A 26,024-nucleotide genomic window follows, 5' to 3' on the forward strand; every position below is an offset into this window, starting at 1 on the left:
ACCACAGAAAATTTTCCAACATTTTCATCACCTCAAAAAGAAATTTCTTTGTGTGTGTGTGTGTGTGTTTTATTATTATTTTTATTTTTTGAGACGGAGTCTCGCTCTGTCGCCCGGGCTGGAGTGCAGTGGCGGGATCTCAGCTCACTGCAAGCTCCGCCTCCCGGGTTTATGCCATTCTCCTGCCTCAGCCTCCGAGTAGCTGGGACTACAGGCGCCCGCCGCCTCGCCCGGCTAGTTTTTTGTATTTTTTAGTAGAGACGGGGTTTCACCATATTAGCCAGGATGGTCTCGATCTCCTGACCTCGTGATCCGCCCTTCTCGGCCTCCCAAAGTGCTGGGATTACAGGCGCCACCGCGCCCGGCCTTCTTTGTGTTTTAATGATACCTGGGCCTTTCTCCTGCAATTGTCCAAAAGTGTGGATGAAGAAAGAAGCTTTACAGTTTGATAAATTCTTTACTCCGGTTACTCACCTTCTCCCCAGTCTGAGACAAAGTGGGTTTACAATGGAAACAAAAAATAAAAATAACCCTGCACCATAACTACAGTACAACAATGACAAATAGTGAGTCTGGATATATGAGAAATTTGAGGACCAGTGTATTCACATTCACTTCCAGAACACATGGTTCTCTGCATCTATTTAAATGTGAAATATCTTTTGCTTTCTCTCTGGAAGGGAACTAAATTGTGTTGAATTCTATACCCCTTGAATCTAAAGAAATATTGAGTGATTTTCTTTACAATTCATTGAATCTTTGTGTGAAATCCAAATTACCTTACCACTAAAACAACATTCCATTTTTAACTTTTTTTATTTTATTTTATTTTATTTTATTTATTTATTTTTTTTATTATACTTTAAGTTCTAGGGTACATGTGCATAACGTGCAGGTTACATATGTATACATGTGCCATGTTGGTGTGCTGCACCCATCAACTCGTCAGCACCCATCAATTCATCATTTATATCAGGTATAACTCCCCAATGCAATCCCTCCCCCCTCCCCCCTCCCCATGATAGGCCCCAGTGTGTGATGTTCCCCTTCCCGAGTCCAAGTGAGCTCATTGTTCAGTTCCCACCTATGAGTGAGAACATGCGGTGTTTGGTTTTCTCTTCTTGTGATAGTTTGCTAAGAATGATGGTTTCCAGCTGCATCCATGTCCCTACAACATTCCTATTCTATCTTTCACATAACTTCAGTCTTGCCTTCCAAGCCCTCACCATTTCCTCTTCCAGCCTTCCAAACCCTCATCATTTCTTTTTCCAACATAAAATGAATTACAAGCAATTTCCACAGAATTAGTTGTTCTTCACATATACCATCTTTTAATGGCCTATGGGTAAAATTTTTTAGTAAACATCCCTCTTGGGAACTCCTAATTTATATGAGTATAAAATATCCCAAGAAGGCTTAGAGTGAAGACTCCTGTGTTAAAAAATCTTTTCAATATTCTTGGGCATAGAGCACTTTTATTTGTAAAATTTATGTTAGCATACAATGGAACACAGTTCGGAAAAAATACTGTGTAATTATTCTCCTGTTTCATTACCTCTATATCGTTTGGGAAGAATGAATTTTTTGCATGCAATATTTTCATGCTTTGGGTTACATTACAAAGATAGATTTCTTATGCCTGAAGTAACAGATCAATATCATATACACTCTTAGATGTTTTGCGTAGGAGTTGCTCGATTTCTTCCAAAGGATTTCTTCTGGTTACAATATATTTCTGTTTCCTCCCTTGCACATTTGCTTACATTTGTATCATCGTATTTTAAATCTTTGTTAACATGAGAGGAGGAATGGGGTATTTTATTTCAAGTTATTTTATGAAATGTTTGAAGAAAACTCTATAACTCATATCTTTCATTAACTCTAACATTTATATTTCCATATACTTTTATTCAACTTGAAAACTATTTTTCTACGAACCCTCTTGTTTTAGTTAAAATAGTTCTCATTGGCCGGGCGCGGTGGCTCAAGACGGTGAAACCCCGTCTCTACTAAAAAAAACTACAAAAAACTAGCCGGGCGAGGTGGCGGGCGCCTGTAGTCCCAGCTACTCGGGAGGCTGAGGCAGGAGAATGGGGTAAACCCGGGAGGCGGAGCTTGCAGTGAGCCCAGATGGCGCCACTGCACTCCAGCCTAGGTGACAGAGGGAGACTCCGTCTCAAAAAAAAAAAAAAAAAAAATTGTTCTCATTTAGTTTTTGCTCTTTGCAACCAAAGAAGAGTATTAGTATCAAGTTCAAATAGAGTTCTCAATTAAACATTTTATGACCTTTAAAAATAACTTTAAAATTTATTAAGAAGAATCAAGAGATGTGTAGAAAATTTTAATGTAGCACAACTAAAAATCAATATTTTTAGGCCATAGTAAAACTTAAACAGATGTTATAATAGTTTTCAAATTGAATAAAAGTACATGAATTTCCGAATTTGATTTTGGGACAATTAGTCAAAGATGTCAAAAGGCTCAAAATGCTTCATTAAAACAGAGTCATAGGTCACTGTAATATTATATAATATTCATTTAACTAGAATAATAATCAGAAGGCTTCAAAAGCAATGTAGAAATTTACATGGATTACAAACCTTACTCCTTCAAAAGCTAAGTTTTCCTAAGTAACCCAAGACCCAAGAAAGACAATGTAGCGATTATCTTGATAAAATATAATATCTTTGTTTAGGCTAGTTACTAGAAAGTAAAGAAAAACCGCAGGCAGTCATTGTTTCCCCTTACAGGACGCTTATTTAGGTAACCTGGAAGTCAAACTTGATGAAAAAGGTACTTGAATTATGCTAGACACAGGAAAAATGTGTCTAAGGTTATGAGAGTACACTATATTATAGAGGAATATAAACAAGAAAACGAGTATCTTGAGCTCTTAATAACAGCATGGAGAAGTTGTCTGGTTACATGGAACAATTTAGACATAAAGAAAAGCCAAGTGTATAGAATCTAATTATATTGGAGGAAAGCATTGCTTTTCTAGGTCTTCAAAATAAACATTTTAGCATCAGGCCACTAACGCAAGAGTTAGAAGTGGAGAAACAAGTTACAAGAGTTGACCAAAAAAAAAAAAAAAAAAAAAAAAAAAAGGTTGAAAGAGTTACCAGCCAAGGAAAAAAGATACAGCTTTTTAAGAGGAGAAAGAATAGAATGCCATTCTGTTGTGTATGGCCATGATTATGTAAAACCTGCAAATCACGTGCCCTGAGATACAGCAAAATTTGAACTTCTGAGCTATAAATCTGAGAAACTTCAAAAGGAAAACTTTACCTCAAGAAATGAAATTACCATTTTAAAAGAAAAGGGCAGCATTTTAAATTTGAAACTAGAAAAATTAAATACATCTCAGCAAGAAATGTGGCAGAAATAGAAACTGTCTGCAGTTTAGAAGATGGCATTAAAGATACAGATTTTAAAATAAAAAATCAAAACCTGTTGGCAAATTTATTAAGAGCAGGGCAATACTTCAAGAAAACCTTGTTTTCAGTACAAACGAATAGGCCCTGGTCCTATAACAGTGTTTCCCTAACACCAATGTTTAATTTTTAGAAAAACACATAAATAATTTCTTTTTAATCTCAGCTTATCGAAGCACACATAAAACTTTCTTTATAAGGCCCATCCTTTACAAATCCTCTTTGACTTGTTTAGACCATTTACATTTTCTTAACCGCCAAGTCATTCATTAAAAACATTTTTTTCTTATTCATTTTATCTTAGAACAAAAATTTGCTACATAAGATTATTTCTCATATAAAATTATTTTTTCTTAAATGTATATTTCGATTGGTAGAGCTAAATATATTTTTATCTTGTTTGGACATGACTAAGAAATTTAATTAGTATCTATTTGTTAATTTAACATGACTTTAAGATTTTAAATTACACAAAAGCTTCATTTATAAACATTTATTCCATTTACAATTACCCATTTGATTTAGCTTTTTAACAATTGGCACCTAGATTACTTATGAAAATTGAGTATTTACACAGAGATAATCGTTAAGTTACCCTTTTATAAACACATTTTATAACTTGTAAATAAAAGCCAATTAAATGCAAGTGCTGAATATGCACAAATCAAATAAACACAAATATGGATGGAAAACAAAGCACATCCTAAAATGATGATAAGCCACCTTCTCCAACTAAAGGGAAAAAAATCCCTTCACTGATGCCCCAACCCAATGGGAAAAGTCCCTTCCTGCAGACCTGCTGCTGAGGTATGCCATGAGGAGAAGAGTCCTCGCCAAGAGATCTGTCAACCAAAGAGAAATACCTCTCTCAAACATGAAAGGTGAGCCACCTCCCCAACCAAATCCCAAATAAAACAGAACAGAACTAAAAAAAAAAAAAAAAAAAAAAAAAAAAAAGGAGGTGGGAGGTTGGTCCAAAAGAGATTCACCAGGGGGAAAAAGGCAACCCAGGCAAACACGAGGGGATCAAGGGCCAAGTATAGGTACCTCATTTCATAGTTCTTCACAGTGATTCTCCCTGAGGTGATTCAGCTTTGGAACTATACTTCTGACACCAAGTATGTTTAAGTCAAATACAATATAGAGACAAATTTTTAAATTTAAAATGTTTTGTCTGGGAAGCAAGAATTGTAATTTGGGGAATACACATTGAGTAGTCTTCGGCATGTCTGAAGAACAAAGAGAAGGTTAGAGGGATTACAGAAAAAAAGAAGTGTTGCATATTGTCTTGAAAGTTAAGTGGCACCAGTTAAGTTTTGACGCGCTGGCAAGCCTCCATTGATGAGGAAAATTAGTCTTAGGAGTCACAGCAGGCCTGAAGCGGCGGCTCATGCCTGTAATCACACAGAACTTTGCGAGGTCGAGGCGGGTGGATCACCTGAGGTCAGGAGATCGAGACCAGCCTGGCCAAAATGGTGAAACCTCATCTCTGCTAAAAATACAAAAACCAATCAGGTGTGGTGGTGGGCGCCTGTAATTCCAGCTACTTGGGAGGCTGAGGCAGGAGAATGGCTTGAACCTGGGAGGCGGAGGCTGCAGTGAGTGGAGATCCCCAGTGAACTCCAGCCTGGGCAACAAGAGCGAAACTCCGTCCCAACCCCCTAACCCCCCTCCCCCAAATAAATAAATAAATAAATAAATGAAGTCACAGCAGATTGTTTCAGTAGGTATTAGATAAAACTGGTTTCAGGCAGTTTCAGCAGCTGGGCTTGTAGAAAATGTTAATTCTAGGAGCAGGTGCCATGTGCCCTAAGTGGTTTATTCCCCTGGGCTCCTTCATGGCAGTGGCGGTCACTGTGAGGACGCCAGCTGCTGCGGGGGAGGCACAGCTAGTGCTGTGCACTCCGCAGAGCCAGTGGGGACTGGGAATAGGTGATCCCAGCTGGGGTTCCAAGCCCTACCGAGTTGGTGGGGAAGAGGCCGCACTCCTGGGCGCAGCTGCAGCTCTGAACCTGGGCGTCCCTGCACTCTCGGGGCCCCAGGAAGCCCCCTTCGTCCACAGGCTCAGAAATGCCTGCTCTGGCTCCCCGGCCTCTCCCTGCTCCCGGTGCCGGACCTGGTGCAGAGCAAAATTGTGTAAGAGCCCATGCACTCTGTAGCAACCCAGCCAAGTGTACGCATGCTCAGGCCCGCACAGACAGGCCTGCCTCCTGCTGCCTTCTCTTCCTCCAGATATTGGGTGCCAACAAGCATGGGAAGCAGGTGGGGGAGCTGAGGGGCAGGGGAGCTTAAGGCAGCTCAGCACAGACCTCCAGGAGCCCCACAGCACAGAGAGCCTGAGCGTCATAAACCTCAAGTTGATAGTAACAGGAGGCAGACAAGTTCCTAAGCGGGAAGGGGCGGGTCCCCAGTGAAACCCCACCTTCAAGCCTGGGATGGCCTCAAGCCTGCGGGCCGTGCTGCCAGTTCCCTGTGGAGTCCGGATCCCAGAGTGAGAACTTCACTGAAGCCTTTCGGCCAATTGGATGGTGTTTTTTCCAGGCCCACCCATGACCACCCATGGACCAATCAGCATGCACTTCCTCTATTCTGAGTCCGTAAAAATTCCTGGGTTCAGACAGACTCATCTCTTCGGGACGACCTATCTATGGTAAGGATGCTTAATAGTCTCCTGAGAGCTCTTCTGTCACTCTCTAAAGCTCCTCTCCGCCTTGCTCACGCTCCAGTTGTACATGTAACTTCATTCTTCCAGGATGCAGGGCAAGAACTCAGGACCCACCACACGGCCAGAGCAAAAGGAGCTGTAACATATTGGTGGCCAGCTCACCAAACTACAGATGGTGACACACTCCTGGACTGCGGGAGTAGAGTGGTGACCCTCCTGGGGTCCAGACCTTGGGATTCCCCTAGCCAGAGATGCTGTAACACTGTAGGCCTCCTGCTGTCTGCCTAGGCTGGGCAGCCGCGCCACATGACAGGAAGCAGCGGCAGGGCTGGGCCAGCCTAAGGGTTGGGGAATTGAGGGAGCTGTAACACAAACCGGGTGCACCATGCCCCACCTCCCCACCCCCCTCTCGCCACACTGTGGGCTACAAAGAGAGAAGAGCTGCCGCCCTGCTGGGGGCCCAGAACCCGGGGCTCCCTAAGCCTGGGCTGTGACAAGCTGTAACACCCTCTTGGGGGCTCTGCGGTTACTAGCGTCTCCAGGCTTTCAGGTACCACCCTGTTTCCCTGCGCCAGCAGCGGAAGATGCTTTTGGTATGACTGGTTCAGCCGCAGCCTCTCCCACCGCCAGGGCCTGTGCCGGTGCCTGGAGTTTCCCCTCCAGCCCAGCTGGTGCGCCCGGTGAACGCACCCTGATCTTGCTGGCTCACACACCCCTTGCCGCTCAGCTTTCCTTTTAGTTTACATTTAACTAACCAGCTTTTGTCTATTTTAAAAATTATTTTATTTTTAGATATGTCTTTTTTTAAGACGGAGTCTCTCTCTGTCGCCCAGGCTGGAGTGCAGTGGCGCGATCTCGGCTCACAGCAAGCTCCGCCTCCTGGGTTCACGCCATTCTCCTGCCTCAGCCTCCCGAGTAGCTGGGACTACAGGCGCCACCACCACGCCCGGCTAATTTTTTGTATTTCCGGTAGAGATGGGGTTTCACCGTGTTAGCCAGGATGGTCGCCATCTCCTCTCCTCATGATCCGCCCACCTCGGCCTCCCAAAGTCCTGGGAATACAGGCGTGAGCCACCTAGATATGTCTTTCTAAAGAGACAACATCATTGTATTGTGCTCTTTTAAAATTCAAACCCTTACTATTTCTTTTTTTAATAGAGACATTTTAAAGCATTTATATTCATTTTGTAATGTTATCCTTGGCTTAGCTTTTGTCACTTAATTATCATATTTTCTCTAATGTTGCCTTCTTATGGTTTTGTTTGTTTTTCTCTTTTGCTGGTGGACTAGGATTTATCATCTATTGAAACAATCTGGTAGTTCAAAATTTCTATTTTTGTTTATCCTCACTCCTTTTTAGAAACATTTTTTATGCTTTCCTAATTATTATATTAAACTCTGTGCACTTATTTTAGCTGTAATTTATAGAAAAAATACTTTTACATTGAATCAACTTAAAATGAGGCTTTACACCTTTTTCATAAAACTAAATTTGAGTTTCTTTTTTGCATTTTAATTTTAAGTTACTTTGTGTATATGGATTTTTTCAAAATTAATCTTTTTTTAATTAATGAAGGCAGTCTAAGTGATTCTTTAGAAGTGTTTGCACTAGGAACATAGTTACTGTGTATATTACTCATGATTGTTGGGGCACTTTTCTAATCAGAATTTGCAGGCTATGTTTTCTCTTTAATATACAGGTGAATGTACTGTATTAATAACACTTCAGTCAAGTTAATCTAGTGTAGAAGCTGTCCAATAGTGGCTTCTCCTTCCATCACCTAGAAAGGTTCCTAGTGCTATGTCAGAGAGTGAGGTCATTGCTCTGAGTGGCTGCCTCTCTGAGAAACATTGTCAACATTTGACTCAGTAACTGCATGTTTTTCCCATGGTGATTGGGAGTACAACAGATTCTCTAGCAAAGCAGTCCCCAAACTTTTTGGCACCGGAGACTGGTTTTATGGAAGAACATTTTTTCACAAACCCAGGTGGCATGGGAAAGGATGATTTTGGGGTGATCCAAGTTTATTACATTTATTTTGCAGTTTATTTTTATTATTATTACACTGTAATACATAATGAAATAATTATACAATGCACCATAATGTGGAATCAATGCATCAACGGGGGCCTTGAGCTCATTTTCCTGCAACTAGACAGTCTCATCTGAAGGTGATGGGAGACAGTGACAGATCATCAAACATTAGATTTTCATAAGGCGCATGCAACCTAGATCCCTCATATGTGCAGTTCACAATAGGGTTCATGCTTCTATGAAAATCTAATGCTGCTGCTGATCTGACAAGAGGTGGGGCTCAGGTGGTAATGCAAGTGATGGGGAGAGGCTGTAAATACAGATGAGATAATGTAGGTAATGAGGAGTGGCTGTAAATACAGATAAGCTTTGCTCACTGGTCTGCCACTAGCCTCCTGCTATGTAGCCCAGTTCCTTAGAGTCCATAGACAGGTACTGTTGGGAATGCCTGCTCTAGCAGACAGGTGAATCTGGAGAAATGTGGTTACCATTGCTCTGGTAGATTACTGAATCATAAAATCCAACAACTCTCAACTGTAAGAAATACCTTGCCCTGAAAATAAGGGTGAGAAAGGGAATAATAATAAAATTCATGTTATGTTCTTTGATAATTTGCTCTCACTAACACAGTCTTCTGATTTAAGAACCTGGGTATCAAGGGTGTTAAATTAATTGTCCACAGATGGGTTGTGGAGGATTGAAGTAATTATTCTTTCTGTTGGGGAGATCTGGCTTCACTGTGGAAGCTGTTGTTGACCTTAATGTATCCCAGGAATACTAGAAGGATAGTAACCTTCAAAACTGAAAAACTTAACCAACATCAGGAGTGAAAGAAGGCTTGGAAATCAGTATTTCTAGACGCTAGTATCAGCTCCTATACACACTAAAACTAGCTTTGAGATAGGTAAGTATAAGAAGTATCCTGGTTGTCTGGCTTAACTTCCTTAGGATGTTTGCTAAATTGTCCCAATATCTTTTAGTTACATCAGAATTACTGCAGAACACTACATGGTTTAAATCACACATATCATTTTTTAAAATCAAATTGCCTTGGATAATATCTGACTTAAATTCATGTTGCACCATTTCTTTTCTTTCTCCACAACCTATACAGCTGACTTTTATCCATTCTTGCCTTATGGTAATTGTAAAAACAGTATATAATAACTTTTTTCCTAAAAAAGTTATTATATTTTCTGAATTCTTAAATTTTTATTAACACTTTGATCTGTTATACATTAATTTAATTATAAACTTTGCTCCTTGAATGTTTAAGGCATTAACATTCTTATGCAATTGGTAACATTCTTATGTCATGTGTCACTATTTTTATTTGTTTTTTCTTTACTTAGCTTTAACAAAAAGACACCTACGTAAATGCAGTGTTGAAGAACAGGAAAAAATGACCCTCATTTAATTTTGGCTGGGTGCTGGCAGGTTTTGCTTCACTCTTTTGAAGATGAAAGGCAGGTAGTGAGTTAATGCCCAATACTGTGGATGACACAAACTAGATATTCAATAACTACTTTTTCTCCTTCTAAATGTGAGACGTTATTTAGAGCTTCCCATTTTTATACACAGAGATCTTTTCTGGGTTCTGCAGTGGGAACAAGAATTCCCTTTCCAAGGAGTTCTAATTTGGAAAATGGCAGAGTAGAAAATGGCAGGGTAGAATAGGCTGAAAGTATCTTTAGATTACTTGGAGAATTCTAAGGCATAGAGACGAAATAGAGGATTAGGGATTTAATTTTTCTTTGGAAAGTCTTTCTATATTTGTGTGTCCAAGGTTAATAATGGTTCAGTTTTTCAGGTTGGCTTTTTTCCTATTTCCTTGAATTAGAATTTTTTGTTAAGCAAGTCAAAGACTCATCTTATTTATGTTCTTGTCCATTCTTACAGTGTGAGTCAAGGATAAGAATCCTAGTTATGTTATAATTGCCTAATTGACTTTTCCAATTATTGAGGATTTAGGAAAAAACTAATAAAATTCTATAAAATACTTTACTTCAGTTTAAGGTTTTTTTTCCCCTTGGTATTTGGATATTCTCATGGAAATTTATAAAACAGTTAGGAGGTTGACGTCTCTAGCAATTTTAGTGCTTCATTGTCATGCTGGAAGTCAGCCTTTCCACTCTCTTAAGACCCTTGAAGCCTGAGTGATTTTACTGAAGACTTGATGGCTAAAGCAGAATATATAACCTGAAAACCCTAGACTAAATCCAACCTGCAGATGTATTTTAATAGATCCACATAAGGGTTTGTTTTTAATGGTAAAATAAACATAGCAACGTAAGCTCACCATTGTAATAATTTTAAGTGTACTATTCTGTGTCATTAAGTATATTCATATTGTAGTGCAACCATATCACTAACTCCAGAACCTTTTCATCAACCCAAATTAAAATTTACTCACTAAATAATAATTTCCATCTCTTCCTCCCCCCAGACCCTGGTAACCACTATCTGCTTTTTGTCTGTATGAATTTGACTGCTCTGGGTACCTCAAATAAGTGGAATCATGCAATATTTGTTCTTTTGTGTCTGGCTTATTTTGCTTAGAATGACGCTTTCAAGGTTCATACATGTTGTAGTATATATCAAAACTTCCTTCTTTTTTTAATGTTGCTGAATGATATTTCATTGTATGTATATGTCATATTTTGTTTATTCATCTGTTCATGGGTATTTGGGTTGTTGCCACCTTGTGGCTATTTTGTGAGCAATTCTGTTATGAATATTGGTCTGTAAATATCTTTTCAAGTCCCTGCCTCTGCTTTCAATTCTTCTGAGTATGTACCTAGAAGCAAAATTGCTAGATCAATGGTAATTCTATGTTTAATTTGGAGGAGAATCTCCAAACTGTTTTCCACAGTGATTTTACCCTTTTACTTTTTTTTTTCCAGCAATGTATGAGGGTTCCTTTTTATTTTTTTGTGAGACGGAGTTTCGCTCTTGTTGGTCAGGCTGGAGTGCAATGGTGCAATCTTGGCTCACTGCAACCTCCACTTCTCATGTTTAAGCGATTCTTCTGCCCAACCTCCCAAGTAGCTGGAATTACAAGCACCCGCCACCATGCCCAACTAATTTTTGTATTTTTAGTAGAGACAGGGTTTCACCATGTTAGCCAGGCTGGTCTCGAATTCCTGACCTCAGGTGATCCGCCTGCCTCTGCCTCCCAAAATGCTGGGATTACAGACTTGAACCAGCACACCTTGCCTCATTGTGGTTTTAATTTGCATTTCTATATTGTGTTTTGAAAAAATAGTCAATATTGAAATACCTAAAGATTTTACATAGAAACCTTGAATTCCAGCTTATCTTGAAAAACCAGAAGGTGTGATAATATATATTTCTACCTTTCAGCCATGAAGCTGAGAAGTGGTAGCCCTTGTTAGAGGAATACATACTTCCAGACCAGGTATATGCTTCCTATTTTGTCCCACGCCACCTTATATGGCCCACTCATTTATGTTATTTGCATATCCATATAAATAGTAAGTTTGCAGTCTCTGTCATTTAGTCATCCCAGACAACATATGTTTTCATCTGGGATTAGTCCATAAATATTCTGATATTTAGTTGCTGTGGGGTGATACTTAGTTGCTATGCTGTGACAATAATTGACACAGGTCATAAAAAGTAACTTAGCAGGCTGAGTGAAATTATAATATTTCAGTTATTATTGCCATTTTAGATCAATAAACATAACGTTTGTGGGCAGGTTTTGACTCAGAATGTGTCTTAAATTCAAATTATCCCCAGGAGTGTTGCTATTTTGAGTGTTTAAAAAATCTAATTAAATTAAAGAAACATTTGGAAATTGCCTACAGTACTTGCACAAGCAGTTTTTGTGAAAAACAAGAAAAAGTAAATAGCTATTTTAATGGGAAAAACATCCAGCCATGAAGTCTATTTTTCTTGTCTTTGACTGTAACAAAGCAGGTTAGGCTGGCGTCTATTCACAGCCACAAAAACCAGCACTTCCACAATGTCGGCCTGAATTCATTGAAACTTTTCCTTTCTGTTAAGAAAAGGAGAGAGATGAGATAATAATAGCAGTGATATAATGCATTCTGTTTCCATACATGGCCTGTTTTTGAGTCCTGAATGAAGGAGGAGTTAAAGGCAGAAATGTGTAGAGTAATTTTGGGCAAAGTCAGAACTGCACTGGGAACAAGGAAAACATGTGTTGTACAGAATTAGGGATAGTGTTTTTTGCCTCTCTGTGCAGAAAACAACAATGCAGCCAGAAGCTTAAGAACATTTGTCAATGTTTGGCGATAGCAACCTTTGCATGAATATTATTTATTTTTCTGATGAGCACCACCAATGTTGAGGCTTCTCTGAATAGTGGGAAGAGGAGTTGGATAAGCAGAAGACAGAGCAGAAAAACAAGAATAGACCAGAGGCTGTGCAGTAGCTATAGTTGAAAGAGTGATGCGTGGATCCACATATGAAAAACCTATTTGGGAACAGTCAGAAACAATAAGGACATTTTGGAGTATTCTAATTTTCAAGAATATATTCCTGCAACTCTTGCCATTATGATTTTGAAAAGAAAGAAATCTGCAAAGTTACCTGGAATTATTGGGTTACTAATTTGTATCAGTTAAATGCCATCTATTGTACAACAAACAAGATTCTTTTCTCAATGGGATTGAAACAGTGAGAAAAATGGTATATTGCATAACAGAAGTCCAGAGCAAGTGTAGCGTTCAGGCATAGTTCACATTTCTGCCGTCATTTTGGTTTTGCCCTTCTCTCTAAGTCTGGTAATGGGGAATATGCAGTCATTCCAGGTACCATATTTAGCTGTGTTCAGAGAAAAATTAAGGGAAAGTATTGCCAGAGGCCCCCCTAGACTTCTCTTTGCATGTCATTGGCCAGAAATAGGTGAAATACCCCACTGCAAGAACACAGTGGTTAAGGAAAGGAGAGTTCTGAGCTTAGCTGGGATATCTCAGATTACCCTTCTGGGGTAAGAAGCAGAGGTCGCCTTTCCCTCAGTCACATGGGATAGAGAATGAACTTGAACAGAAAAGGAATTCAAACATAGATAGATGAAATAGAAGTTATTTAAACTATTAGGAGTGTCCATCCTTCTTTTTCCCACTCTACTTCTCCCATTATTATTTTGGGGGGTGTATTTGTGTTTGTAAGCTGTCCTTATTACTATTTAGTATTAAAAATTATGGTGAGAATATGCATGCAAAAGTAAATAAAGGAGAGATTCTGAATAAGAGAGAGTTTGGGAGGTAGAAAAGAGTTACATGACCTAGCTGTAATGATTTAATAATTTATACAATTTTGCTATAAAATACTGCTTTAGATATTGGATTGGATATAGCCGAGAATTAGAAATTGATAATTATTTCATTCTTTATTTTTTCAATTCAATGCTTTCATATGAATAGCACTAATAATGTGTTAAGAACAGATCATATATCACCAACCTTTCCTTTGCATAACTCCCAACATGCTAAGTTCAATATAAATTCATATGTATTGTCAATCTTATTTATGAGAACATTTTTCTGAAATATACTTTAAATATATTTATACATATATAATGCATTTACATTATTTTTTGTTCTTAATTATTAAGAGAGTAAGTCTACACTCATTATAAAGTTTACAAGAGAATTACAAACAACAATTTCTGAAATAATTGGCTTTCCTTTTATGCAAACTGAATTAAGAAAATGTACAAGGTGATAATTTTTATTTAACTTTCACAATTTGTTCCAGTAACTATTTGAGATATCTACAAAGTAACACAGGTTATATAGTACATGTTTCCACAGGAAATAGATTTTGAGATCAGGGTTTCGAGGATATGCGTCAGGCGTTAAAGAAGATGCGACAGGAAGGCCTCCTAATGGGTTCCACACAAATATCAAGGCAAGGAAAATTGATATTTACTGTTAGAAGGAGTGCAAGAAAATTTGTTTGCTGCATTATAGGAACTGTGGTTCTTGAGATGATGAGAAGGAGAACCTTAAAGAAATACTGTATTGAAAGCTTCAAAAACCACTGAGTGACCACTTACATTTGCTTGGTAATAGCAGTTGTTTGGGGGAAAGGTATAATACAATTATTCTAATCTGCTATAAAAATTTTGCAGAAAATAAAGAGTATCTATGTTAACTGATAGTGTTGGGATAAGAGCAAAGATATGCATTTTATTGCTAATTCATATTATGGATGGTGCCCTAATTTCAAGGGGGCTTGATTGCACTTCACTGCAGTACTTGAAAAAAAATTTTATGTAAATTATTCAAATTATACAGTTTAATGTTTTCAATTAGCTATGCTTTATTGATTTCTAAGATTTTAAAAATCAGTGATGCACATTTTTATAACTATTTTTATATTAATCATATTTCTAATTAGCTTGTAGTCTCATATAATTTCTTGATAATATGATAGACTCCTTTAAAATCCTGAAGATACATTTATCTAAATTTTCATCACAAATGACAAGCTGCAATTTTACCTGACAATGAAATTTTTTAAAGTACCTGAAAATATACTAATTATATTTTCCTCGAAAAGATTTAAAATGATCATTAATTAGTGCACTTGATGTTTTATCTCTTGTCATTGCTAGTTATTCTGTCAAGATGGTAAATACAAACCCACAATTCTGTCCATTTATAATGAGCCACTAAGTTTGCAACACTTGATTTGAAATTTGAATTCCAGATGGTAAAACCCCTATTAGAAATATCTGTGGAACCTGCAACTCATTTAAAAATTCTATAGATTTAAAATGTGCTTAGCCATAAATATGTGATCATTATAAGAAGTTTTACATAGAAGTGCAAGTAGCCCATAAATGCCTTTACATTTTCCATGCTAATGTGGATGCTGCTATAAAATTGCAAAATAGGCTGTGGCAATTTTTATCTAGTTTGTAGTTCTTTGCTTTTAACATTGGTAACACACTGATGCACATAAGGCTCTCTTACTTATTTGATTAAAACCTCACCTGGGGCGCGTCCAAGATGGCCAAATAGGAACAGCTCCAGCCTCCAGCTCCCAGTGTGAGCAACATAGAAGATGGGTGATTTCTGCATTTTCAACTGAGGTACCGGGTTCATCTCACTGGGGTGTGTCTGACAGTTAGTGCTGGTCTGTGGGTGCAGCCTGACCAGTGAGAGCTGAAGCAGGGCGAGGCATCGCCTCACCTGGGAAGTGCAAGGGGGAAGGGAATTCCTTTTCCTAGTCAAAGGAAATTGAGACACACAACACCTGGAAAATCGGGTAACTCCCACCCTAATACTGGCCTTTACCAAGGGTCTTAGCAAGCGGCACACCAGGAGATTATATCCCACACCCCACACCTGGCCCAGAGGGTCCCAGGCCCACGGAGCCTCCCTCATTGCTAGCACAGCAGTCTGAGATCTAGCTGCAAGGGGGCAGCGAGGCTGGGGGAGGGGTACCCGCCATTGCTGAGGCTTAAGTAGGTAAACAAAGCCGCCTGGAAGCTCGAATTGGGTGGAGCCCACCACAGCTCAAGGAGGCCGGCCTGCCTGCCTCTGGGGACTCCTCCTCTGGGGACAGGGCAGAAACCTTGGCAGAGGTAAATGCCCCTGTCTGACAGCTTTGAAGAGAGCAGTGGATCTCCCAGCATGGAGGTTGAGATCTGAGAATGGACAGACTGCCTGCTAAAGTGGGTCCCTGACCCCTGAGTAGCCTGACTGGGAGACATCCCCCACTAGGTGCAGACTGACACCTCACACCTCATACGGCGGGATACACCCGTGAGATGAAGCTTCCAAAGCAAGTATCAGACAGCAACACTTGCTATTCAGCAATATTCTATCTTCTGCAGCCTCCGCTGCTGATACCCAGGCAAACAGGGTCTGGAGTGGACCTCAAGCAAACTCCAACAGACCTACAGCTGAGGGTCCTGACTGTTAGAAGGAAAACTAACAAACAGAAAGGATACCTACACCAAAACCCCATCAGTACGTCACCATCATCAAAGACCAAAGGCAGATAAAACTGCAAAGATGGGGAAAAAGCAGTGCAGAAAAGCTGGAAATTCAAAAAATCAGAGTGCATCTCCCCCTCCAAAGGAACGCAGCTCATCGCCAGCAACGGAACAAAGCTGGATGGAGAATGACATTGACGAGTCGAGAGAAGAAGGCTTCAGTGGATCAAACTTCTCAGAGCTAAAGGAGGAACTACGTAACCAGTGCAAAGAAACTAAAAATCTTGATAAAAGAATGGATGAATGGATAACTAGAATAATCAATGCAGAGAAGGCCTTAAAAGAACTGATAGAGATGAAAACCATAACACGAGAACTATGTGACAAATGCACAAGCTTCAATAACCGACTCGATCAACTGGAAGAAAGAATATCAGCGATTGAAGATCAAATGAATGAAATGAAGCAAGAAGAGAAGTGTAGAGAAAAAAGAGTAAAAAGAAATGAACAAAGCCTCCAACAAATATGGGATTATGTAAAAAGACCAAATCTACGTCTGATTGGGGTGGCTGAAAGTGAGGGGGAAGAATGGAACCAAGTTGGAAAATACTCTGTAGGGTATCATCCAGGAGAACTTCCCCAACGTAGTAAGGCAGGCCAACATTCAAATTCAAGAAATACAGAGAACGCCACAAAGATACTCCTTGAGAAGAACAACTCCAAGACACATAATTGTCAGATTCACCAAAGTTGAAATGAAGGAAAAAATGTGAAGGGCAGCCAGAGAGAAAGGTCGGGTTACCCACAAAGGGAAGTCCATCAGACTAACAGCAGATCTCTCATTAGAAACTCTCCAAGCCAGAAGAGTGGGGGCCAATATTCAATATTCTTTTTTTTTTTGTCTTTTTTTTCCTTTTTGTGGAGAACGGGGTCTCGCTGTATTACCCAGGCAGGTCTCGAACTCCTGGGCTCAAGCTATCCTCCCGCCTCTGCCTCCCTGAGAGCTGGGATTACAGGCGTGAGCCACCGCGCCCGGCTTCAATATTCTTAAAGAAAAGAATTTTCAACCCAGAATTTCATATCCAGCCAAACTAAGTTTCATTAATGAAGGAGAAATAAAATCCTTTACAGACAAGCAAATGCTTAGAGATTTTGTCACCACCCCTGCCCTACAAGAGATCCTGGAGGAAGCATGGATCAACATGGAAAGGAACAACTGGTACCAGCCATTGCAAAAACATGTCAAAATGTAAAGTCCATTGACACTAGGAAGAAACTGCAACTAGAGCAAAATAACCTGCTAATATCATAATGACAGGATCAAGTTCACACATAACAATATTAACCTTAAATGTAAGTGGACTAAATGGTCCAATTAAAAGACACAGACTGGCAAATTGGATAAAGAGTCAAGACCCATCAGTTTGCTGTATTCAGGAGATCCATCTCACATGCAGAGACACACATAGGCTCAAAATAAAGGGATGGAGGAAGATCTACCAAGCAAATGGAAAACAAAAAAAAGCAGGGGTTGCAATCCTAGTCTCTGATAAAACAGACTTTAAACCATCAAAGATCAAAAGAAACAAAGAAGGCCATTACATAATGGTAAAGGGGTCAATTCATCAGGAAGAGCTAACTATCCTAAACATATATGCACCCAATACAGGAGCACCCAGATTCATAAAGCAAGTCCTTAGAGACTTACAAAGAGACTTAGACTCCCATACAATAATAATGGGAGACTTCAACACCCCACTGTCAACATTAGGCAGATCAATGAGACAGAAAGTTAACATCTGACAAAGGGCTAATATCTAGAACCTATAAAGAGCTCAATCAAATTTACAAGAAAAAAACAACCCCATCAAAAAGTGGGCAAAGGATATGAATAGATACTTCTCAAAAGAACACATTCATACAGCCAACAGACACATGGAAAAAATGCTCATCATAATTCTCCATCAGAGAAATGCAAATCAAAATCACAATGAGATACCATCTCATACCAGTGAGAATGGCAATCATTAAAAAGTCAGGAAACAACAGGTGCTGGAGAGGATGTGGAGAAATAGGAACACTTTTACACTGTTGGTGGGACTGTAAACTAATTCAACCATTGTGGAAAACAGTGTGGCGATTCCTCAAGGATCTAGAACTAGAAATACCATTTGACCCAGCCATCCCATTACTGGGGATATACCCAAAGGATTATAAATCATGCTGCTATAAAGACACATGCACACGTGTGTTTACTGCAGCACTATTCACAATAGCAAAGACTTGGAATCAACCCAACTGTCCATCAGCGACAGACTGGATTAAGAAAATGTGGCACGTATACACCATGGAATACTATGCAGCCATAAAAAAAGGATGAGTTCATGTCCTTTGTAGGGACATGGGTGCAGCTGGAAACCATCATTCTCAGCAAACTATCACAAGAACAGAAAACCAAACACTGCATGTTCTCACTCATAGGTGGGAATTGAACAATGAGATCACTTGGACACAGGAAGGGGATCATCACATACCAGGGCCTATTGTGGGGGGGGGGGGGGGGGGGAAGGGATAGCATTAGGAGATATACCTAATATAAATGTTGAGTTAATGGGTGCAGCACACCAACATGGCACATGTATACATATGTAACAAACTTGCATGTTGTGCACATGTACCCTAGAACTTAAAGTATAATAAAAAACAAAAAAACAAAACAAAACAAAACAAAACCACCATAACTAGATCCCAAACTTCTCATTTCAAATGTATAGCCTATTATTTTATAGTAAACTTGTTCCTTAGATCTAAAGGTATAGAAAAATATTTGAAAATCCTTTCATTACTCATAACCAAATTCAACTATTTTAAATCTATTTATTATAAAACAAAACTTTATTTCTCACTTACTAGATGACAAATACTCTTCTATGAGTGATAAGATAATGAGACATAAATCATACAATTAAGTTTGCTTATAGATAAAGTACATGTTCTCTTGTGCTTTCTTAATATTCTCAATACTTTAATCAATACTTTTCTTCTCTAGTCTCATGAAAATTATTTTTGTAAATAATTTTTGTGTTTGAAAATTGCAAGAAACCCCGTGGTAGATTTCAATGGATATGGTATTTTGCAATTCATTACATCAAAAAGTGGACTCTATTCTCCCACCCATTTAATCTTGATTAGCCTTGGGGATTTGGATTGACCTATAAAATATGGCGGAAGTAACAATTATATGAATTCTGGAACTTAGGGCATATGAAGTCTTGCAGCTTCTGCATTTGCCCTAGTGAAACATTGTCCTTATGATGCCATGTAAAAATGCTAGTTTGGTTTACTGGGAAACAGTGGGACACGTAGAGGTGTACAAGACAACACACACTATTGGACGTGTGAGTGAGGCCATCATACCCCATCTAGTCCAAATAGAGCCATCAGATGACTGCAACCACTTAAGGTGACCCCAGCTGAGACCAAAGTAACAACTAGCTACTGAGCCCAGATCAAGTTGTTATACTATAGACTCTCTAGCAAATAAATGGTTGTTCTAATTCACCAGGTTTTGAGGTGGCTTATTCTTTAGCAACAGATAACTGAAACTGACACATACACTTACTTTAAAGTAGACTCATTAGTCTCCACTGCCTTCACATATCAGATTTTGTTCAAAGTTCTTCTGTTCCAGTCCTATGACATGCCTATAAAGGTCAGCAGTTCCTTTTCCCATATGTTCACTATTTCTATTCCCATTTGTAGACATTATTTTTTCATCTTTATGAAGAAACTTCCCAGTCTTGTTTATTTCCCACTAAACCTCATAAGGAAACTTAGAAAAAAATAGACATTAGTAAAAGAGGAATAAATACGTAGTATGTGTGCCACAAATTTCTCTCTGGCACTTAAAACTGACATCACTAATTTATTATTTTTTTCTCATGCAACAGTGACATCGCTTAATAATAAAAATTGATCTAAACTGGCGCATAAGATACATTTTCTTACATCTAACCATTCTATTAGTGTGGCTTCTGCCACACTGAGACTATTCTAAATTCTTAGTTGAATGTTTCATCACTGCAATGTAAATTATCTTGCTTATGTAAAACTATTGCAATTTTGACCTCTTAACTCTTATTTTAGGACAACATTGTATTTGGTGCATTTCCACTCTTCTCTCATTTTTCTTTCAAAGTGTTTGAGGAAAAAAATATCTCTTTTGCTTAATCCTTGATTTTGGTATACCAAGATTAGACCAAGATTTTCAGCGTTAACATAAAGAGCTGAAGATACTAAATATCAAATCAATGTTGCATAAGTATTCGTCAGAAATCATTAAATTTAGACTTTTAAAATATTTGATTTTTCTTTTATTTTATTCCTTTGAAAATGTGCCTAAACTGATAAAAATAACTACCTAACATAAAGTAAAAATGCCTGCAAATAAAAGCTGAATGTAAAATATAACTCATAAGAAGCATACTCAATAATTTGATAACTCCATTTGGAGCATTAGTCATCTCCAGCCACATTCTGAAAGCTCAGTTATTTCAATGGCAGTTTTGTTAAGTGGGATGGAATCTTATTTGTCCTTTTTGGCTTGTGCTTTTGGGGTCATATCCAAAAAATCATTTCCCAAACCAACTTCAACAAGTTATTTCCTTGTTTTCTTCCAGTAGTTTTATAGTTTCAGATATTATATTTAAGTCTATATCCCATTTAGAGTTGATTTATTTATAAGGTATGAGATACAGATGCAATGCCATTCTTCTGCATGTGGACATCTGGTTTTCCTATCATCATTTATTGAATAAACTATCCTTTTCTCATTGTGTGTTCTTGGTACCTTTGTCAAAGTATCAATTGTGCAAAAATACATGAGTTTATGACTTTTTTTTCTGGACTCATCCTGCTTCACTGGTCAGTGTGTCTGTTTTTATTCCAGTACTATGTTGCTTTAATTAACTTTATAATATATTTTGAAATAAGGAAGTGTGATGCCTCCAACTTTGTTCCTCATGCTCAGGATTGGTTTGGCTATTTAGGATCTTTAGTGATTCCATATAAATTCTAGGATTTTTTTCTATTTCTGTGAAAAATGACATTGAAATTTTGATAAGGTTGTATTGAATTTGTAGATCACTTTGGGTAGTATGGACATTTACATAATATCAATTCTTTCAATTCATGAACACGGAATATATTTCCATTTGTTTGTGTTTTCTTCCATTTCTTTCACCAGTGTTTTATAGTTTTCAGTATATGGATTTTTCATGTTCCTTGTTAAATTTATGTCTAAATATTTTATATTTTGTTGCCATTGTAAATGGAATTGTTTTCTTAATTTTCTCTTTAGTCTATCATTAACTTATAGAAACATCTCTGATTTTTTTCTTGATGACTTTGTACCCTGCATCTTTACTAAATTAATTTATTAGTTAGAACGGTTGTGTGTGTATGTGTTTGTGTGTGTGTACATGTAATCTCTAGGGTTTCCTGTATATAAGATCACGTTGTCAGCAAACAGAGACAATTTCACTTTTTTCCTTCACTACTTGGATGTCTTTGATATCTTCCTCTTGCCTCACTCCTCTGTTTAGAACTTCCATTACTAGATTGAATAGAAGTGGTGAGACAGGGCATTCTTATTTTACTCCTGATCTTAGAGAAAAATCTATCAACTTTTCACTGTTCAGAATGTCATTAGCTTTGGGCTTGCCATATATAGCCTTGATTGGGTTGAAGTACACTACCTCTTACCTAATCTATTGAGTTTTTATTGTGAAAGCCTTTTGAATGTTGCCGAGTGATTTTTTACACCTATAAAGATGATTATACAATTTTAAATCTTCATTCTATTAATATGGTGCACCTCATTTACTGATTCACATATGGTGGAACATTTTTTCATCTAAGGGTTAAATCCCAGTTGATCATGATGAATGATTATTTTAATGTATTGTTGAATTCAATTTCCAAGTATTTTGTCAAGAAATTTTGCATCTGTGTTCATCAGGGATATAGTCCCGTAATTTACTTTTTCGTGTATTGTCCTGTCTGGCTTTGGTATCAGGGTAATGCTAGCTTCATCAATAAGTTTGGAAATATTCCCTTCACTTCAATTTTTTGAAAGAGTTTGAGAAAGATCAGTATTAGGGCTCCTTTAAATGTGTGTATAGTTCAGCTGTGAAGCCAACAGGTCCGGGGCTTGATGGGAGGTTTTTTAAAACTATTTCAGTTTCCTTGTTTGTAATTGATCTATTCAGATTTTCTATTTCTACTTGATTGGGTCTTAGTATATTGGATGTGTCTAGAAATTTATGTTTCTTCTAGGTAACACAGTTTGTTGATGTAGAATTGTTCAGAGTAGTGTCTTGTAATTCTTTGTATTTCTGTGACATCTTTTGCAATGTCTCCTCTTTCATTTTATTTATTTGAGTCTTCTTTCTTCTTTTCTCAGTTTAGTTAAATGTTTGTCAATGCCATCTTTACAAAGAACCAAGTCTTTCTTTCATTGATTTTTTTATATTGTTCTCATCTCTAGTTCATATATTTCTGCATAGATCTTCAGATCTTCGTTATTTTCTCTTTTTTGCTATCGTTAGACTTAGTTTTTTTTCTAATGTTTTCTGATTCAAAAAAATTTGAAAATCCTTTCATTACTCATAACCAACTTCAAATATTTTAAATCTATGAGAAGTTTTACATAGATTTAGATTACTTTTTCTTTTTTTTTTCTGATATAGGCATTTATTGATACATACTTTTCTCTTGAAACTGCTTTTGCTACATCTCATAAGTTTGGTATATAACGTTTCCATTTTCATCAGTCTCAAGGTGTTTTTTGCTGTCCCTTTTAATTCTTTAACCTATTTTTTTTCAGAAGCCTGTTGTTTAATTTCCACATATTTGTGAATTTACCTAGATTTCTTCTTTTATTAATTTCTAGTTTAATACCATTTTGATTGGGAAAGATATGAGATACTTTTTAATCTTAAATTTGCTAAGACTTGTTTTTTGGCCTCATATATTATCTATCATGGAGAAGGTTACATGTGAACTAGAAAAAATGTATTCTGTTGCTGTTGGATGTAATATAGTGTTTATGGGCCTTTTAGGCCCATTTGATCTAAAGTAGAATTGAAGTTCAATGTTTCTCTAGTAATTTTCTGTGTAGATGATCTCTCTATTGTTCAAGGAGGGATACTGAAGTTTCCTATTACTGTCTTGCAGTCTTTCTCTTTCTTTTGATTTTTTAATAATTGCTTTATATATTAGGTTCTTTATATATTTTTATGCTTATACATATTTACAATTATGTTCTCTTGATAAATCGATCCCTTTATTATTATATAATAATACTCTTTGTCTCCTTTTACAGTTTTTATCTTAAAAGTCCATTTTGTCTGTTATAAGTGTAGCTACTCCTGTCCTTTTTGGTGCTCAATTTGCAGAATGTCTTTTTCCATCTCTTTACTTTTAATCTATGTGTATTCTTGTAGGGATATAAGTTGGAGCTTCTTGTCTAAAAATACATTCAGTCACTCTATGTCTTAGGATTCGAGAATTTAATTCATTTATGTCCAGGGTAATTATTTTTTATTTTTATTTTTATTTTTGCAGTGCAGCTTTTTAATATTTAAAATTGGGGTGTGGAGTGCAGACACCAATCAAGATAAATGGATAAACTGTGGTATATCCATACAGAATATGACTCAGTAATTTTAAAACGGGCTATTCATACATACCATGGACAAATTTCAAATTCTGTTGCATGAAGATAGCAAACAAAATTAACACTTTATAGACAGACTTACATAAAATTCTAGAAAAGACAGATTTACCTATAGTGAAAACTACTCAGTGGTTGCTTAGGGATTTTGGGGGAAGGAGAGCACTGAGAGAAAGGTTAAGGGACTGAGGTTAACTTTGGGGGTGACAGATCTGTCCAACACCACTGATAGGGTGATAGTTTCAAGTGTGTGTGTGTGTGTATCAAGACTTACTGGTACACTTTAAATATGTGCAATATATTGCATGTTGGTTACACCTCAGTGAACCTATAAAAAGTTATCCCTTTAAAAAATCTGGGTCTCCCACTTCTATTGGAAACTGGACAACTGGACATCACTAAGAGTGACTCTACGTCACTATGGTGACTCTTATCGCTCCAAATACCTTCGGAAGACAATCTCTTCCTCAGTAGTAAGAAAAACTGGCAAACAATGAGGATCATTGCCAACAGAGTCACCAGAAACTCCAGCTGGTCACAAAAGCTACTTCCTTTGACCACCACACCTCTTTACTCCCAGGGTTACTGCCTGTGCAGCAAAGACATTAGGTAAAGAGCCCAGGGAGGTAGAGGAATCGAGGAAAACTACATTCATTGCTGCACCAGTGATCTTGACCTAACAGTAACACGGCCCTGGAAATCCTGAGATTTCTGGATACCTGATCCCATTCAGCCTCAGTACCTGGACTGTCTGTGGATGTGTTTTTACAATGGGTACTTCCCCTCTAGTTTGCCGCAATCTCCCCAATCCCAGTTATTCACACCCAGTATTTACCAATTTTATTTCCCTACTGGATGCTTTATATCTTACCAACAGTGGCCTGTGTACCAGATTCAGACCTTCAGGGAATATGGCCACTCGGCAGGTCCTGAGGGACAGCTTTCCCTCAACAGTGTTGGGGAACATGGGACATATGCTGGAAACAAGACACTCAATCCATGCTGTTTCAAAACACTCCAGGCTGTCACAGCAGCGGCACCCTCCTCAAGGTGAAATATGGGCTCTCTAATAACTCTAAAATCCAGACAAATCAAGTCTATACAAGATCTGAATTCTTACTTAACAAGCTTTGTCAGCTATGGAAGTTAACATCAAAACTGGTATGTCCAGGGTAATTATTAATAGGTAAGGACATGCTACTGCCATTTGGTAATTTGCTTTTTGGTTGTTTTGTAGATCCTTTGTTTCTTCCTGTCTTCCTTTGAGATTTGATGGTTTTCTCTGCTGTTAGGCTTTGAATTCATTCTTTTAATGTTTATGCAACTATCATAAGGTTTGCTTTGTGGTTACCATGAGGCTTACATAAATCATTTTATATGTATAAGAGGCTATGTAAGTTGATAATAGCTTAATTTTAATCACATAAAAACACTATATTTTCATTGCTCCCTCTAACATTTTATGATTTAGATATAAAAATTTACATCTTTGCATACTTTGTTTTTATCTATAATTTTGTTTTTAATTAAGTCTTATGAGCACACATAATTTTTAAATTTGTGTATGTCTCCTCTACTTTCATCCTTTTAAGTTGGCAAAAGTACCATTCCCAGTCATAAATACACAGCAGTTCTACAGTTTTATGTTTCTGAATGGCTGTTTAAAGACAGTCCTAAATTATAACTTAGTGTGACTTAGATAGTAAAGAATTCAAGAGTGACGTTTACCTTGCTATTTTTAAAGCATCTGACCTTATAGATGATTGATAAAATGTGAGAAGTGTTAAATAATCTTTATTTGATATTACACAGAAACCACGCTAAAGTGCCTTTCAATAAGCAAAAGGAACCATTTTAGATACAGGGAATTCTAATTGCATTGGCATAGTTAAGACCAAAAATATAAAGTTGACATTGCCACTTTATCTTTAGCCCTTGCCTTTATGACACAAATGGACACAAAACAGTTAAATCTTGCTTCGCTCTGAGGCAGTGAAGGAATTTCCCCAGTATTTAAATATATTCACATAACCAGTTATATAAATCTAAATATAAAATCAATCTCCAATAAGCTTTAAGATAGCATTTTCCATCTTTGTAAAAAGTTTAACATTACTAATGAAGTCCAATTATGTCTTTAGAAGGAGTAAATAGTGACAGCGTTTACTGAATCAGAATTACTATTACAATTGAAAAAAAACAAAACAAAACACAGA

The sequence above is a fragment of the Piliocolobus tephrosceles genome, chromosome 5, assembly GCF_002776525.5.
Source record: "Piliocolobus tephrosceles isolate RC106 chromosome 5, ASM277652v3, whole genome shotgun sequence".
In the NCBI taxonomy this organism is placed as follows: Eukaryota; Metazoa; Chordata; class Mammalia; order Primates; family Cercopithecidae; genus Piliocolobus; species Piliocolobus tephrosceles.